At 52.8% G+C, this 16,507-nt stretch overlaps 1 long non-coding RNA gene across 1 annotated transcript in view; it reads right to left on the bottom strand.

The window, feature by feature from the left end:
• Positions 1-13,588, bottom strand: part of LOC124977290 (uncharacterized) — a 44,296-nt gene extending 30,708 nt beyond the window's left edge. Inside the window, exons 1-2 of the long non-coding RNA XR_007107134.1 lie at positions 13,307-13,588; positions 12,713-13,030 (exon numbers count right to left, since the gene is read on the bottom strand). This is a non-coding gene — a long non-coding RNA (uncharacterized LOC124977290). The remainder of the gene's footprint in view (positions 1-12,712; positions 13,031-13,306) is intronic.
• Between the last annotated feature and the right edge of the window lie 2,919 nt (positions 13,589-16,507).

Here is a 16,507-nt window from a genome sequence, read left to right as displayed (position 1 = left end):
CTCCTACTTCCTGGGTCCCCTGTGTGGGCCACAGACCATTTTTAGGTGCATGACCAAAGTCTTAGTAGTAAAATGAGAAACTCAGGATGCTGTACTTTGATTAATTATCTTTAATTAATCAATCAATTAATTAAAAATAATGACTTTAAACAAATTCTAATATTAAGATCTTCCCATTTAAAAAAAATCGTTACCACATGAGGGTGAAACAGAGGGAAAATTAAAACTGGGAAATCTTGTGCAATTCCTCCATTAAACAAATGTCCTCCTCTGTGTGTCCACAGGCTGGTCATAGCCGCCTTGAAAGTCATGAGGCAGGTCTCAGGCAAAGAGGTGGTGAGGGGCCACTGCTGTCTCCCACCCTACAAGTCCCTTTCCAGTACTCCTGGCCTGATCACAGCTGGAGAGGCAGCCTTCCCGGCCGTGAGCCCACAGAGCAGGGGTGCCTCACCCATGCAGGCCACTCCACTGTCTCCCCAGAATCAAGGTAGGTCCCTGGGAGACGGGGAGAGTTGTGAGGTCAGGAAGACAGAGGGTTAAGGCTGCCATTTTGGGGTGACTGTTATTTGGTCATGTGCTCAGAGGATCAAGAAAGCCAAAACGAGGAGAGAGGCTGGGGGAGATGTCAGGTGGCAGAACTGGGGCTCCAGAGAGGACAGCCTCCTGGTCTTCCTTTGATGGCTTTCCTCTGCACACGTCCCTGTGCAGACAGATAGCACTCCTCACTTTGGTTTCCTTGAAACGCCACTTCCTTATCAAAAACTTACTTTGTCTATAATCATTTGTTTATTGAGTTTTTGGGGGGAGGTTTTCTGACTCTCTAAGTTCTCTGAGGACAGACCCCCAGTGGCCCTTGTGAAACACCGAACCCTGAGCCTGGCTGCTCAATAAAAAGTGCTTCCTAGTTGGATGAGTGGGTGCTGATAACTGGGGATGGCTGGTTCTTGCCCCAAGATGGGCGCTTTGGGAGCAGCGCTGAGAGAAGCCACCTCTAAGCTACAGTCTGCAGCTTTCGGGGCCTGTGAGAGAGGGCCATCACCGGCTCTGCCTGCAGAGACAAGGCGGAAGCCAGGTGGGGGTGTGGCTCTGTGGGCTCACAGGGAAGATGGCCTTCTCACAAGGTGGGTCCATTCGCAGTGCAGGACGGGAGCGGAGACAGTCACAGGAGCAGTCAGGGACTTGCTGGGGTATAGAGAAGATCCCAGAGGCTGACAGTCTGGGGAAGGAGCCTGGCCTGCCCTGGGGCAGGGGGAGAGGAGGGAAGTGGTGGGCAGCGAACAGAGGCCTGCAGGGGGCGGGGAGGCAGGCCCCAAGGCAGGCGGGGCCCAGAGTCCATGAAAATGCTTCAGTTTCTTTTAAAATCAAAAGAAAAACTAATGAATTTGGGATAGAATTAACAGTGGCAGATCAGAAGGCGACGCTCACCATGTGTCACAGGACCTAAGTTTCTGATTTTTTTTCCTAATGGAGGAAGGTGCCCATGAAGGCAGATGTAGTTAGGAGCCAAGTGCGGAGGCGCCGTGGGTGGAGAGGCGGGCGAGGCGTGGTCTGCCCCGGAAGCTGCCCCCAGGCCTCTCCAAGCAGAGCAGCAGCAGAAGCCCGCTCGCTCTCTTCCCCAGGGAAGAGCACGGCCCGTATCCGCAGCTTTGGTTCCTCAGCTGGCCGCAGGTCACTAAGGTCTCCCTGGTGGCTTCACACAGGCTGCAAATTCAATGCCTGTTGGAGTCTAACTGTCCTTGCCCTTCAATATGGGTTGGCCTTTGTCACTTGCTTTTAACCACATGGCGCAGCTGGACTGCAAGATGCAGATGGGTCCCAGGACTAGGTCTATCTGGACACAGGTGCACTGGAGCCCTGAGCCGCACAGGGGCGGAAGTGCAGCTGGGGGGCGCGGGTAGGGTGGGGCCACGTGGAGAGACCGCACAGAGTGATGGACGGGTCTCAGCTGCGCTGGCTTCTAGTCCCCGCCTCCAGTCCCCGCCTCCAGGCTGTGTGCCTCCTCCCAACCCGGTTGGCCAAACATGTGAGTGAGGCAGTCTTCCAGATTGTTCCAGCCCCAGCCACAATCTGCCTGTGATCTCACGTGAGGCCCCCATCAAGAACCACCTTCCTGAGCAAAATAAACCATACTAGCATGTGAAGTCACTCTTCAAAGGCATATTTTGTATGCAGCAATAAGTACTATTTAAGGTTTAGTTTCTTCATCTGTGAAACAGGAATAATAACAAAAGTAAATATTTTATGGAGCTGTCTTAGAGAGTCACTGACATAGTGAATGGGAAGTTCTTTTTTTAGTAGGGTCTCCACCCAGGGAATAAAAGCTATGATTATCATTAATTGCTATTATTATGACCATTTTTTCAGAAGACAGAACAGGACTCAGAAAGTCTAAAGCAGAATATTCAAGAACCAAAGAACAAGTGAGAGCATGGGCTTGGTCTTAAATCCAGATTTGTCCAAGTCTGCAGCCCGGCTCTGAGAACAGCTTCAAGTAACAGGCGCACGCCCTGCAAGCGGCTCGGCAGCAGTCAGAATCTTGACGATGCACTGCTGCTCCGACAGAGGCACAGAGGCACAGAGTCCCTGTCAGTCAAGTGCAGGAGAGTCAGGGAGGTGTGTGGTCCTTGCCACCCCCCACCAAAGGAAAAACAAAACAAAACGGAAGGAGCTGAGGTCAGATGCCCAAAATGTCTTAAGAAAAAATCGCCCTGAATATCTGCCTGCCTGGTGTCAAGGCATTTTCCAAACTGTTTTATCACCCTCATCCTGGTGGGTGCTCATCCCACGAACCTAGTTTTTACAGCTATGATCTCAAAATAAGAGTCCATAAGGTGGCAAAAACTATGAAATTTGTCAGCAGGTAAATTACTTCACTCCAAAACTGCAATGCCATTGACCTAGTCCACAGACTGGCCAAGTCTGGGGCTCATAACTTGGGAAGATTGCAGAATACTCCTTCCTGCTCCGCAAGGCTGCGATGGGCACATTTTATGAGCAGGAACTGTGCTTACAGATGTGCCCAATAAAGTCCTGAAGGTTTTAGGGGTTTGGAGTCAGCAGCAGACCTGTCATCACGGCTCCCACTTCCAAGGGGGCTACTTGAGGAGGGTGAGGCAGCTGGAGAACCGGGTCACTGGAAGGCTCAGTGGGGGTCTCCACACAGCATCCCCCATGCAGTTGGTTGCTAACCGTGGGGGGCAGTGACTCGGTTCAAGAGGGCCCAGTCCCTGGAACGGGATCCAGAGGACGCACAGCTGAGACCAGTCACCAGCGGTGATGTTGACAGATGATCTGGGCTAACCACAAGGTACACAGAGCACCCAGGCTTTCTGGGAACCGATGATGCAGTCCAGGCCCCCAGGGCCCCAAACAGAGAGCTCACCTCCTCCCGGCCTGCCCCATCCTGGCCAGCATCGGCTTTGCTCTGCTACTTTATTATTTCCCCACTTGCATTAAACACCCACACAAGCTTCAGGAACCAAGGAGCAAACCAAGGGCCAGGGAGCTAGGGGTCATGCCCAGTCCCTGGCTCAGGGCCTGCCTTCCAGGAGGAAGGGCAAAGCAACAAGGAGAAAGCCACATCCTCCATGCCCATGGGCAGCAGGGCAGCGTGAGTACAAACTGTCCATTTCCAGGTGGCCTTGTGCCAGCACCCGGCCCTGGCCAGCTTCAGAATGATGGGATGTCCTTTCGCCATGGCTCTCGTGCGACCTTGGGCCGGTTGCTTCCTGCCTCTAAGCCTCGGTTTGTTGACCTGCAAATGGGACAGACCCGTGGTGCAGCCCCGCCCCCTCCCAGGCCCACATCCAGGGCAGGGAGCCCTGCAGAGGGAGGCAGCTCCTCACGAGCGGGCAAACTGCCTGGGAGCTTTGCTCCTGGCACAGTGTGGCCATTGCCTGTCACTGCCAGGGCCACGCTCCCCAGAAAAGAGTTTGTGGAAAAGGCTTTTTTCCTCTTCTCCTTAGGGATGAGAAGGTGAAGGAGGAAGACAGGGAACAACCACCCGGGCCCCCTGGGACATGCTTCCTCCTGTCCCATCTGTCCAGCCAGCACTGCAGAAGTCACCTGCCCCATCAAGCATGTCAGTGTCAAAGCAAACGATCCCCCAGCAGTGGCTACTTGGGCTCCTGACTCCGACCCTCTTCTCCTGCCCATTTGGGCTGCCACTGGGGGAGGCTGGCTGGCGATCGTGTGCCCTGGATTCTCAGCTGTGGATGTAGGTCTGGGAGCGTTGTTTTTAGGCCAGGAGCAGCCTGAGTGCACCTGCAGAGGCACAGGGAGACCCATGGCTCGGTGAATCAGGCTGGGACACTGCCCGCTCCATTTCCTGTTGGCCGGAGTCCACAGTGGCTGTGCCAGAGCCAGCAGCTACCTCGCTTTCCCTCCTGGCCCCGGCAAGGTCGGTGGAGCGGGTCCGGGCAGCAGGGCGGGAGGACCAGACAGTGCTAAGACTCTCAGCAGATAAGCCGCAGCAGTGCAATCAGAGAATCGGCGCCTGGAGGTCACGCCTGGACAATCATGCTCATTCTCGCACCGTCATCGAACATTTTACACATCTTCGCTATTCTATAGTGGAGAGGTTACTGGGGATCAGGAAACAGCCACCTGCTATCATCTTAAAACCCACACCCTCCCTCTACTACCTCCATAGCTCCCGGTTACTCATACGACAGAGCACACTTCTTAGTCTGGTGTTCAAGACCCACTCCCACCTGAGCAGGACTGGCCAGTCTTGTCTCTGTGCAGCCTCAGTCACTGGCACAGCCCCACAGTGCCACTTGTCTTCTGTCCCCAACACTCAAGCCTGTGCCCTTCTGCTGACACTTTTCCTCCCACCAGAAATGCCTTTCCCCTTCACCTTGCTTGGCACTCAAGGCTCAGGCCAGGTGCCCCACCCTCCAATTCAGACCCATCGTCCACCCTGCCCTCTTGGGGCTTGTCTGTCACTCTAACTAGCTACAGGCTGTTCTACCGCAGGCTTCCCCAGTCTCTGCATCTGTCAAACTTGGGGACCATCTCATCTACCTTCATCCCCGCACTGCCCTGGCTCAGGGCCTCACAGTGCAGGCGTGGTCAACGTGGTCACCATGAGTGTCACAAAGAAGATGGATGCCAAGAGGAGAATGCTTCCCTCTGAGAGTCATGGGAAGCGCCTGCAATGGGGGAGACCCAGGAGGGTTCGAAATGTTCTGGTCTTTTTCAGGCTGTAATATTGCTAGGCAGCCTGGCCCTTGGGAACCAAATACCAGCTCCAGGTGCTGACCACACATCCCATCTCAAAGACTCTGTGCCTTCCCAGTTAGGAGCTCGTCTCGCCTGGCCACCTTCAGGATGGCCACCAAGCAGTTGACATTTCTGAGTGCAGTTTGCTTAACCCAGGCCCCAGGAGGGCAGCTGCTGATACAAGGCAGGACCCCTCTTCCCTGGTAGACAATAGAAAGGCCTGGGGCTGCTCTGCAGACCTCTCTGTCCCATCTGCGCAAAAGCGAGAGCAAGAATCAGATTTAAACCCTTGCAGATGAGCATGGAGGACCCTCGATGGCGCCTGGATGTAGCGGGTGGCCTGTGAATGTGTGGAAGGAAGAGAAGGAAGAATGGAGCAGCCACTCGGTCACAGGTGGCTGAAGAAAAAGTCTAGCTCAAGAGGGGCGCGATCTATTTCTAAAACTCCCTCTGAAAGAGGCTTCTAGAGCCACATGGACGATCTGGCCCAACGATGAGTCACTGTGTGCGCACTGCCTGGAGTTACACGGGGGCTGGGAAGCCCTCACTGGGACAGTGGGCCCGAAGTTGACACCTGCCCCAGAGTTTAAGAGAATCAGTCTCTATGGGAGGAAACGGCAGCTCCTCGGGGCCCAGCCCCAGCCCCAGCCCCAGCCCCCACCACCTCAGGCCCAGGCTCCGCGGCTCTGGGTGAGTGCCCGGTGGCAGGGTGGTCTCAGAGCTGGAGCAGAGGTCAGGAGCAGATGAGGGGAGGACCCCATCAGGTAGGGCCTGAAGGCCCCTGGCTGCTCTCAGGGACGTAGACGCACTGGAGTCCTGCAAGCGGAGGACAGAGGTGATCCTTTAGGAGGCCCAGTCTGGGTGAGGATGGAGAGCAAACGATCGCAGGCAGGGAGAAGGGGAGGGTGGGGTGCCATGCTCCCAGGTGAAGGGGAGACCCCAGCATGGGCGGGATGTCCCACAAGGAGTACCCTGGAGCAGGACTGGGTATCGGTGACCAGCTAACAATTCCCGAAATTCACGGTGCCTGACGTGAGTATGCAGTGGGACTGTGTTAAAAATAGATCCCAGGCCCTCACCCTCAGAGGCTCTGACTCAACAGGTTGGCGACAAGACCAGGGATGGCATTTTAATAAGCCCATGCGGAGCTTCCACAGAGACAGTTCCTGGATTGCACTTGGAAAAACACCTTCCAGTGACCCCATCTTGGCCTAGACAAGCATGGAAATCAGCCAAGGGCCAGAGTGGCCTGGTGGCTTGTCCCCAGGCACCCAGCTGAGAGAGGCAGAAGGCAGGACTAGGAGGAAACCACCTGATGACCAGCCTGCCTCCGGGTTCCATGCAGCAGCCAAGTCCTCCCCAAGCCTGGAGGAAGAGCCGTGGTGAGTGACTCCTGCCGCTGTCTGTGTCCACAGGAGCCTCAGTGCCCAGCAACACCTAGGCCAGAGCTGGTACTCAGCACGCTTCTGCTGAAGTACTGACCGCTGACGTCTGTCTGCTGAAGAATGGGGGGTGGTCCCAGCAATCAGGACCAGAGAGAGGCATGCTCCAGGGGCGGAGGTGGCACCAGGCACAGACGGGCAGCGCAGCACACAGAGGCACCTCGGGATGTCCTCAAGCAGGCCCGAGGACAACCAGCCCCGGGTAGAAGCCAACGCCACAGGGGATTTTCAGATGGAGGTGAGGTTGATCTTGTCGGCAAAAGTGACGGAGGAACAGCCTCCCCTGCTCCTTTAAGGAGCCAGGTGGATTTTTCCACTCCTGCTTTTCCCAGGGAGAACACAGGATGCCGGTTTTCATTTCTACCTTCAGACTTTAACACTGCAAAGCTGGGCTTACTTTTTTTTGAAGTATTCAATAAAGCCCTCTCAGCAAGAGAACTGTGTACATTCATAAATCACTTTCGGCTTGCACGCGATACTCTCTGCGCATATTCATTGTTAAAAATCTCAGACCCGTCAATAGCGATCATTAAAAGAAGATGACTGTGGTTGTCATTCATTTTCTGAATTAAAATAAGTCAAGAATCCCAGGGGTGGGGGCACCTCCAGGCCCATCTGAACCTGAACGATTTCTCGGTGGCAGAAGAAGCAGCATGCTGGTCCGATCGCCAGGTTATATGAGCAGATTCAGGCTGAGAAACCCAGGATGATGGGGAAATGCCCTGGGCAGTCCCTATTTGCTCCTTAGCTTCGTGGTGCTAAATGAGGCGCACACAGCAGCTCATCACAGATTATTAAGAAAAGGCATCAACTGGGAACACATCAACCCTCGCAAACACCACCACCTGACCTTGCAAACAGTTCCCACATTGCTTGTCCACTGAGGCATCGAACAAATACTAAGCCACACCTCAGTCTACCTAGAGGGGCCTGCCAAGGGACAGGCTTTTAACCACCTGAGTCTCCACTTGTCTTAAGTCACACACGAAGAGGACAGGAAAACATCAAAAAAGGTTCAGTGGAATGTACTCTGTGATTAGTGAGGCTAGAAATGGATGTGAAGTCATTCCTGCTACACTGTGTTCCAACAGCTGTTCAAGGTGATCGCAGATCAGAGGCTGTGGACCTGGCCGCCCCATCTCACCTTCTCAGATGCCTCTGCCGAGCTCCTTTCTGCATTTTCCACTTTTTAATAACCACACATATTACCAGTCTGCCCAGTGCTGAAGCTATTAGGTACCCATTCTCTCCAAGTTTAGGAGGAAAAGATTCAGACTTTATAGGTCTCTCTGGGGACATACAATATTACTCCTCTTTTACCATATCAAAAAATTGTGCTGGTTGCTATGATGTTGGTATTTTACAGATCGCCATCCCCTTTTCTAACCCACTCTGTCTGCCTCTTCTCACGAGTCACCTATCAGGGAACTTCAGCCTTGTGGCACATGAGCATTTCAGGAATGCACGGCGGGCAGAGGCAGACTCCGTGAGTTAAGACACCTCCATCACAACACGGGCAAGGCTGGCATCACAGTTGGAGGTATTTTCAATGGCTGGTGAAAATAACCTGAGTGTCAAAAACTAGAATGTCAAGCCGGGTGACGTGCTAAAGTGTATTTAGTGACCTCCCTTTACTCTCTGTAAATTGTGCTTTGTCAATGGAACCCAGGAGTCTCCTGTCCTGGGTCTGGCTGATACTCAGGCAGCTCTGCAGACTCCTCAGTAAGGAACTTCTGAAGGCCACCCTCAACCCTTGATGTGCCGGCATCTCTGTCTGATAGCTTGCAAAGTCCTTCACACCCGAATCTCCTCCTAAATCCTGGAAATTCCTAAGCGCCTGGGTGAACCTTTAACACCTTACGTGTGTCCCTCCCACCTACTTCTCTGGTGTGTTTTTCCACAAAATTCACTCAATGGCATCCTGGAGGAGGACAACTGGCCTCTGAAGGCTGTTATGTAACTTCCACTCTATGTTCCTTCTTAGAAGATGCGGGCAACCAGCGCCTTCCAAAGCAACCCAGGTGTCATTCTGAGATCCCTTTCCACCAAACCCCAGGACCATGTAGAACCTAAATGAGTTATTTTAGCTTCCCCCAAAGAACTACCAACATCAACTCTTTTAAGGTTATATTTGGCTTAGTTCTGAATCTCTTTGGGAATGAACACATTTGAAGTTAACTGAAATCTGATGTCCTAAAACAAAACAAAACAAAACAAAACAAAAAACAAAAAAACAAAAAAACCAGTGAATTTAGAAATCTACCAATAGCCAAGTAACCCCATATGTTCCCGACATCAAATCTGCATGCTTTCGTCAGTGCCAGGCATTATTTAGCAATTCAGGACTAAGGACACAATTTGGCTATGGGACACACTGCAGCACTGAGAGAACATGGTGTAGCCCTGGGTGACTTAAACCCTAGCAGTGTATTTAAAATCTTGCTGGGCTCTGCCATTCTCTGATGGTGAGAGCTGAGCCCAGCTTCCTCATCTGGCACATGAGGCCAACAATGTCTGCCTCTCTAAGTTGTAAGACAAAATGTGGCTACTTCCTCTCACCCTCTCTATCTGAAAATGACCTGGCCAGGAAGCCTGGCCCCAGGCAACGGACTGCGCAGGTATCAGAAGGAAGCTGGCAAACACCCTGCTGCCAATCCACGCACGTCTCGCCATTTTCAGTTTCAGCTAAGTTCAGGGCTCTAATTAAAGTACTTTTCATTTTCAAAACAAATGCAAACAGCAATTACATACTTCCCCTCCTTTCCTTCCAGGAATAGGCTGAGACTGAGGTGGAATTCCCGAGTCCCTTGGACTATGAGGCTAGACAGATAGAATGTCATATTCTTTTTACCCCATTGACCCAAATTACATAATGGTTCCTGTGACTCTGGCCACATGGATCCCAGAGAGGGTCAGGGCTCATTACGGTGCTCTCAGATGCGTGGCAAGACTCCACCGTGCAAGGAAGCCCTGGCAGGGAAGCTGGCATGGTCGCCTTCAGGATCAAAGTCCCATCAACACACATTCAGGGTACTGAGACTCCACAGAGGGTACAACAACACACCTTTGATAATGGCCACTTCCTCGTGGTTTATATGGATGCCTAATTGAAAATGTTATATAATCTTAACATACAAAGCATTCTGGAGCTTTTAAGAACGATTTGCATCCGAATTGTGAGGACTCTTCAAGCTTAGAGTTGGAGGAGGTCTGGTACTAACACACACACACACACACACACACACACACACACAGAGGCACAAACATACACACCCATTGCATATATGTAAACCCAGACCCAAAGAAGGAACAATCTGCCCAAGACCCAGAGCAAAGCAGGAAGAGGGTCAGGATTCAACTCCAGATTTCCCCGCCCCTGGAGGCTGTTCTTTTCCTCTGCGGCCCAGGTATCCAGGCATGTAAGGATGCACAGGCTGCAGCACTTGAACTGGGACCTCACAGCTTTGAGCAGGCCAGCCAGGAGCAAGAGAGCTCATGGTCCAAGCTCCTGAGTTAGAAATGGCAAGCAAATGCCTTGTCATTGCCATTTATTTACAACACATGCCCTCTTTTGCTCCCTCAAGAAATCTAAGCACTCCTACCAAATTTTAACATGCAGTCACTCTGGGTATGGTGTGGAAGAGCCTGACTTTAAAGACCTTCCTGAAAAGAAGCATTTGTTTTTGCCTAAACGTTTTCACGCTGGGAGGAAGAAGAGCAAAAAATGTGAGAAAACCAACAAATTAAAAATCAAGAATCAGGAAGGGGAGTAATAATTTAATGTGGGATTCAGCTTTGGATATTAGTAGTATGATATATGATCTGAAAATGGTTATTTCATAATTTTGTTACCATTTTCCAAAGTAACTTAATGGAAATTGTTTCTCTGCATTCATTTTTACTGAAAACCTCACCAGTGAATCACAAGGAGCTACAACACAACCCTGGGAGATAAACAATGTCCTCACACAGAATGCATTATGTTCCCTCCACAGACCCCACGAGCTTGTCAAAATTGAAAGCCTGGATCTGGTATTGTGAATTTCAAATAGTCACAAAACCCGCTGAGAGCTGAGTTTCTGGGAAAAAGGTGGCATATGCCCATTTCATTTGGGATTCAGTAACACTTTAAAAGGTTCATCAATCAACATCTTAAAAAGAACGATGACAACCCCATTAACAGCCCATAGGTCAAGTTGATGCATTCAGCTGTAATTAACAGTCCAAAGCCAAGTCAGGAGACGAACATCCGAGTCGTCCACTTTCCTTGTCACAGCTCTCTAACCAGGCTCCACCTCTCCCTAGCATCACCAGCAGATAACAGAGCTGGGAGATTAAACCATCTCTTTATTTGCTTGCACTGACTGTTCAGGCTGAGAAGGTTTTACCTATGCAAATATGATTGATTCTTTCTGAGAAGGACAGGCCATGCTGCTTTCTAGCCTTCAGGGCATCTGGTTGACACCTTTCATCCGTTCTTAGGGACAAATGTCATCTCTCCAATCCAAAGGTCTAGCCTATCCCATAACCCCAATATAGTACCTTGGGGCATTTTATAGCCACCGTGCTTTAGCCAAATAAATGATGCACTAAAGCAAGACAGAGTCTTTGCCTCCTTCCATCTGAACCTGAATTCCCAGCACCTTCAACACCAAGTCCTCTTCTTGAAAATCTCCAACCTACTCAGCACAGGTCTCAGTCCGTTCGGCTCATGCACCCCAGCTCAGGTCTGCACCCCATTGGCTGGAACGGACCTGAGAGGTCATCAGCCCAACCTTGCTCCTTTTACTAACAGGGAAACTGAGGCCCCTATGGCAAAGGCCGTTGCCCTGCTCCTACACCATCCCGGTCCTGCGGTGTAGACAACGGAGCTCAACACTTCATGACTCAACCAATGAAACAAGTCACTCAGACCAGGAACAAATGGTTCCACCGGGCTTCCCCCTTAGGATCAACTTAAGTGCACGGGCACAAACAGTTAAAAGCTACAGACCGGGAAAGGGGGGGGGTTTAATGCATGACTGCATTAAAGCTCCCCTCCTTTGGACTGAGAAGTGTGAAGTTCTGTTGACACAGAGGGATGCAAATGTGAGCCAAGACTGGGGTGGCCCCTGTGTGGTGGCCATCTGGGACCAACCCCAGCTGTTAAGTAACCATCTTCATGACTTACACAATCAGGGCAGGTAGTCTTCATTAGCCCCCACCCAGGGAAAGTTTTCAGATGCGGTTGTGAGCATGCCTTAGGAACACAGCACAGAGGGGCACACAAGATCGGAACCAATGCTGCCCTTTCCAACCTTCCAGAGGCCTGTGGAACAGAATCCAAGGAAGGAAAGCACCCAGGAAACACTATCTTCCCTAAGAGAAGTAGGCTCACACTTGCAGTACACCTTAGGGATCAGCAGTAGTGATGGAGAGATGAAACAAAAATACATACTATCAGCCATTTATTCCATCTGATAGTGCAACAACTACCCCCCCCCCCCTCCACACACACACACAGACTCTGGAGCCAGAAGCAGCTAGTAGAAGAAATGGGACAAGTGTGTTTGTTAGGAAGGGCTCAGCTTGGTGGAGGAGCAGAGGAGCATCTTGGTTTTCAGTCCTGGTCTCCCGTTCTCTACCCTTGTGACCTTGATTAAGTCATTCAATATCTCTGAGCCTCAGTTTCCTCATCTGAGCCATGGAAAAAAGGGGGTCTTACTTCCTGGGGTGATTTTGAGACACACTGCCCAGCACAGCCTGGACACCCACTAAACATCAGATGTCCCCCGAAAGATAAGTGCGAACCCAAGTGGCATACATATATCGTTATCTAGACCAAACAGGTCTCTCGCCTGCACGGCAAGCCCGTATCTGCCTCCCCAGGTCTTGAGGACTCCTAGGCAGTTCAGCTTTCAGGCGGGATTTGGGAGCTGAAGATACTGACGGATTTAATGGGACGCCTGATGGTTTCCAGGCTCTGGGTGGGAGCGGGGAGGGGGCTCGGAGGCGGCCTCCAAGTCCTGCGAAGGGGCTTTGTTCCCGAGGCGAAGGGCCTGGCTTACCGAGAAGAGCATCCGGAGGCGGGCGGGGGGCGCGCGGGGCACGCAGCAGAGCCACAGCCCGGCCCGGGCCCGGGGCGCCTGAGCCAGAGGAAGGCGAGGAGGAGGAGAAAGAGGAAGCTGCCGCCGGCTCCTGCCTCATTCTCCCGGGCAGCGCTGACTCGCTGGCCGCCGCCGGCTGGGGCTGGCCGCCGGGCGCGGGACCCCGAGCGCGCTGCTCATGTCCCCGTCCGCCGTTGGTGAGGTGTGCGCGCAGCCGGGTGGTCTCCAGGCGATACCCAGGGGATCCTCATGCCCCGCGCCGGGGCTCGGCTGGAGGACCTCGGGGGAGCAGCGCCGAGGGAAAGAAGGAGAAAAAGAAAGCGTGAGAGCGCGCAGAGCTGCGCCTCGCGGGGCCGGGGGCGGGCGGGCACCAGCAGGACCGCGCCGCCCCACCCACCGCGCTCGGATCCCCGCGCTGCGCGCCCGGCGGGGCGCCGAGCCCCAGAAACTTTAGCACATGGTCAGTCCGGCGGCCACGATGGCCGGAGCTGCCCCGCGTGTCGCGCGCCCCCCATTCCTTCACCGCCCCTGCTCGGGACCTAGAGCGCAGCTTACCGGCTGCGACCGCGACCGCAGCGGCGGGTCGCCCACCTGGCCTCGCGCAGAGCAGTGCGCACCACCTGAGAAGGAGGAAGGGGCTGGCGGTGTTGGGGTCCCTGCAGGGGAGGGGCACCTCGGCGGCGGCGATCGGTGCCGTTAAGGCATCCTGGGAGGGGGCTGCGCGCGTGCCCGGCGGCTGCAGGGCCAGATGGGGGAGGGTCCGTGCGCCCCCAGCCCCGCGGCGCAGCTGCTTACGACGCGCGCGGGCTTCCCCAGCCCCGGGTCTGCGGAGCCAGCCTGTTACCTAGCGACTCGCTCCGGGGAGCCCACGCTGACGCGCGCGACGGGCTGGGCTGCGGCAGCCGAGGGGAGGGGCGGGGAGCGGAGGGGAGGGGGAGCTCCGGTGAACGGGGGGCGGGGAGGGAAGGCCGGCGGCTGTGGCCGGAGCTCCTCCCTCTGCCTCCACTCCGCGCTGGGGAGGGGACCTGGGGAAGACGTGGCTTCATCCTGGCCCTGGAGGATGAGGGCCGCGCTCTGGGCGGGGGTGGGTGGAGAAAGGCACGGTGGTACTCGTCCTCCTGCGCTGGGGCTACAGCAGCAGGTGGCGGCGATTTGGCGGGTCTCGGAAGCCCGGCACCCACAGGCCCTCGGAGCCCGGCCCCTGCGGGATCTCAGCGAATGTGGCTGAGGGTGCGTGGGTGTGTGTGACACGCTTCCACCCACGTGGCATATATGGGGACCTCCGGACGTGGGTGAAAGAAGCGCCTCCTCCTTCCTCTGGTCTCCCTCCCTCCTTCCTGGACATTTTGCTCCTGCGCTGACTTCATCATGGAAGCTCAGGTCGCTTAGCTCCCAGCTCTGAGCTCCTCCTACCTTCCAGAGAACAGGAGGGTGACCGAGTTTGCAGGCAGCTGCAACGTGATCATACCACTACCCCGCCCCGGGTCTAGTGACACTTCCCCTTCCCACCCCAGATATCCATTTGCCCGCCCTGGGGGCTCTGTAACCTGCCTGGGCTCAAATCCAGTCCCTCCAATTGTTTGCATTCCTATTATGTTTTTAAGTTACTTAATATCTTCAGTAAAAGGGAGTCTTTGTCCCCAAAGTGCATAGCTAATAATGGTGCCCAAGACCCTCCTTGAATATGAGCTCGCATTATAAGGCAAGCACCTCTGCTGATTTTCTCTCCAGAATACACTCCAATGCCCAGGTGAGAGGGGAAAGGGCCTCCAGACATGAGACAGCAGAGGGACCACTGGCTCTGCGGAGGAAGGAGGTAACTTACCCAAGTCCACTGGGTGCCCCATAAGCAGAACTGGGCACAGAACACAGACTTCCTGGTTGGCAGATTCCGAGACCTACCACTGCCCACCTCCAACAGCTGGGTGCAAGGACTATTCCTTCTGCATTTCTCAGAAGTCCATCCACATACAGAAGTGCTACCCCCTCCATCCTTGCTACAGAATAGGAAAAGCACCTGCCACCTCACCCACCTGCCACCCTACCTCAGGCCACACCCTTCCCCAACCTCTTGTCTTATTTGCTGTCTGGTATGGATGTGGACAGACAGGCAGAAACTGTTCCCTGAAGAGGAGACTCACTCCAGCCCACATCCTTGCCCAGCAGCTCAGCAGTGCAGAGCCCCTCCCTTCCTGAGGGGATTTAAGAAGTGCCAGGGACTGAGTAGTTTTGTTGGCCCAGAGGTGGAACTTTTCCTCTATTTATGTACTTATTTTTGAGATGCCAGTAACCCCTACAAACCCATCCAAACAAAAACCAAAGTCTAAAGGCAGGAGTTTTCTGAAGAAAAGTACTTTGTGTCCTAGCCCTCTGTCAATGGTTTCAACATTGCCCAGTGAAACTGGGAGTAACCCTTGGGTGTTTTATAGGTAATGGCAGCTGGCAGAGGGTCCATACAAGCTCCAGAAGGATTATTTGCTGGAGCCAACTAGGCAGCCAGCTCTTTGTTCAGTCCTGACTTCCCATTTGCAGGTGTGATTTGACATCTAATTTGGTCAGGGAGTCTGCTGCTTCTAACCAATGAAAACCCATAACTTGTATTCCCTGCAGAGTCCTGTCTGGGCCCCACTATTCCAGGAGATGAAGCAGTCTGCGGGGAAGAGAAATTTGATGGTGTGAGCATCTCCGTCGTAGGTTACTGAGGTTGTGCTGTGGCAATGGCTAACACTTCCATTCAGGTATGTGGAAGTGTAGGGAAGAGGGCAGCATTGCCGTTCCTCTTGTTTTCCTCAAATAACTGAAGTAGAGAGTGCCCAAGTCAGACAGGACCAAGAAAGCTTGTGAATCCCTATGGACACATGGGGATTGTCCATCTGCAATGCAGTGAGGAACATCTCCTGGGACTTGTAAGGAGCATCCACTTAAGTCAGGCACAGTGTTAAGCACTAGGTATGCAGAGGTGGCTTGAATAAGTTCTCTATCTTCTGAGTCTCAATAGGGACATTTATAGAGGGCTTAACCTATGCCAGGTTCTCCAGGTATTGAGAACTTTATCTACAAGAAGCTCATTTTAACCTCACTGAACCTTGTAAGGAGATCCATTTTCTTTTCTTAACAGGGAAAACTCAAAAAGATTAAGTTTTTGGAGACTATCATGCTATGTGAAGTAGGCCAATCCCAGAAAACCAAAGGCCAGATGTTCTCTCTGATATGTGGATGCTGCCTCACAATAAGCAGGGAGGAGGGAAGAATAGAAGTTCATTGGATTAGACAAAGGGGAATGAAGGGAAGGGAGGGGGATGGAAATAGGAAAGACAGTAGAATGATTCAGACGTAACTTTCCTATGTTCAATATGAATACACAACCAGTGTATCATGCACAACCACAAAAATGGGAAGTTATACTCCACATACGTATATGTCAAAATACATTCTACTGTCATGTATAACTAGTAATGAATAAAAGAAATTTTTAAAAAGGTTAAAAGCCAGGTGTGGTGGTGCACGTCTATAATCCTAGCAGCTCAGGAGTCTGAGGCAGGAGGATTGCAAGTTCAAAGCCAGTCTCAGCAAAAGTGTGTCACTAAGCAACTCAGTGAAACCCTGTTTCCAAATAAAATACAAAATAGGGATGGGGATGTGGCTTAGTGGTCAAGTGCTCCTGAGTTCAATCCCCCGTACCCCCTCCCAAAAAAAGGTTAAGTTTCCTAAGGCAAATGATACCCAGTCTTTCTGATTCTAAAACCCAAGTTGCTA

This window comes from Sciurus carolinensis, chromosome 2 (genome assembly GCF_902686445.1).
Source record: "Sciurus carolinensis chromosome 2, mSciCar1.2, whole genome shotgun sequence".
In the NCBI taxonomy this organism is placed as follows: domain Eukaryota; kingdom Metazoa; phylum Chordata; class Mammalia; order Rodentia; family Sciuridae; genus Sciurus; species Sciurus carolinensis.
The sequence above is the reverse complement of the archived record's forward strand: the minus strand, read 5'-3'. Positions and strand labels throughout refer to the sequence as shown.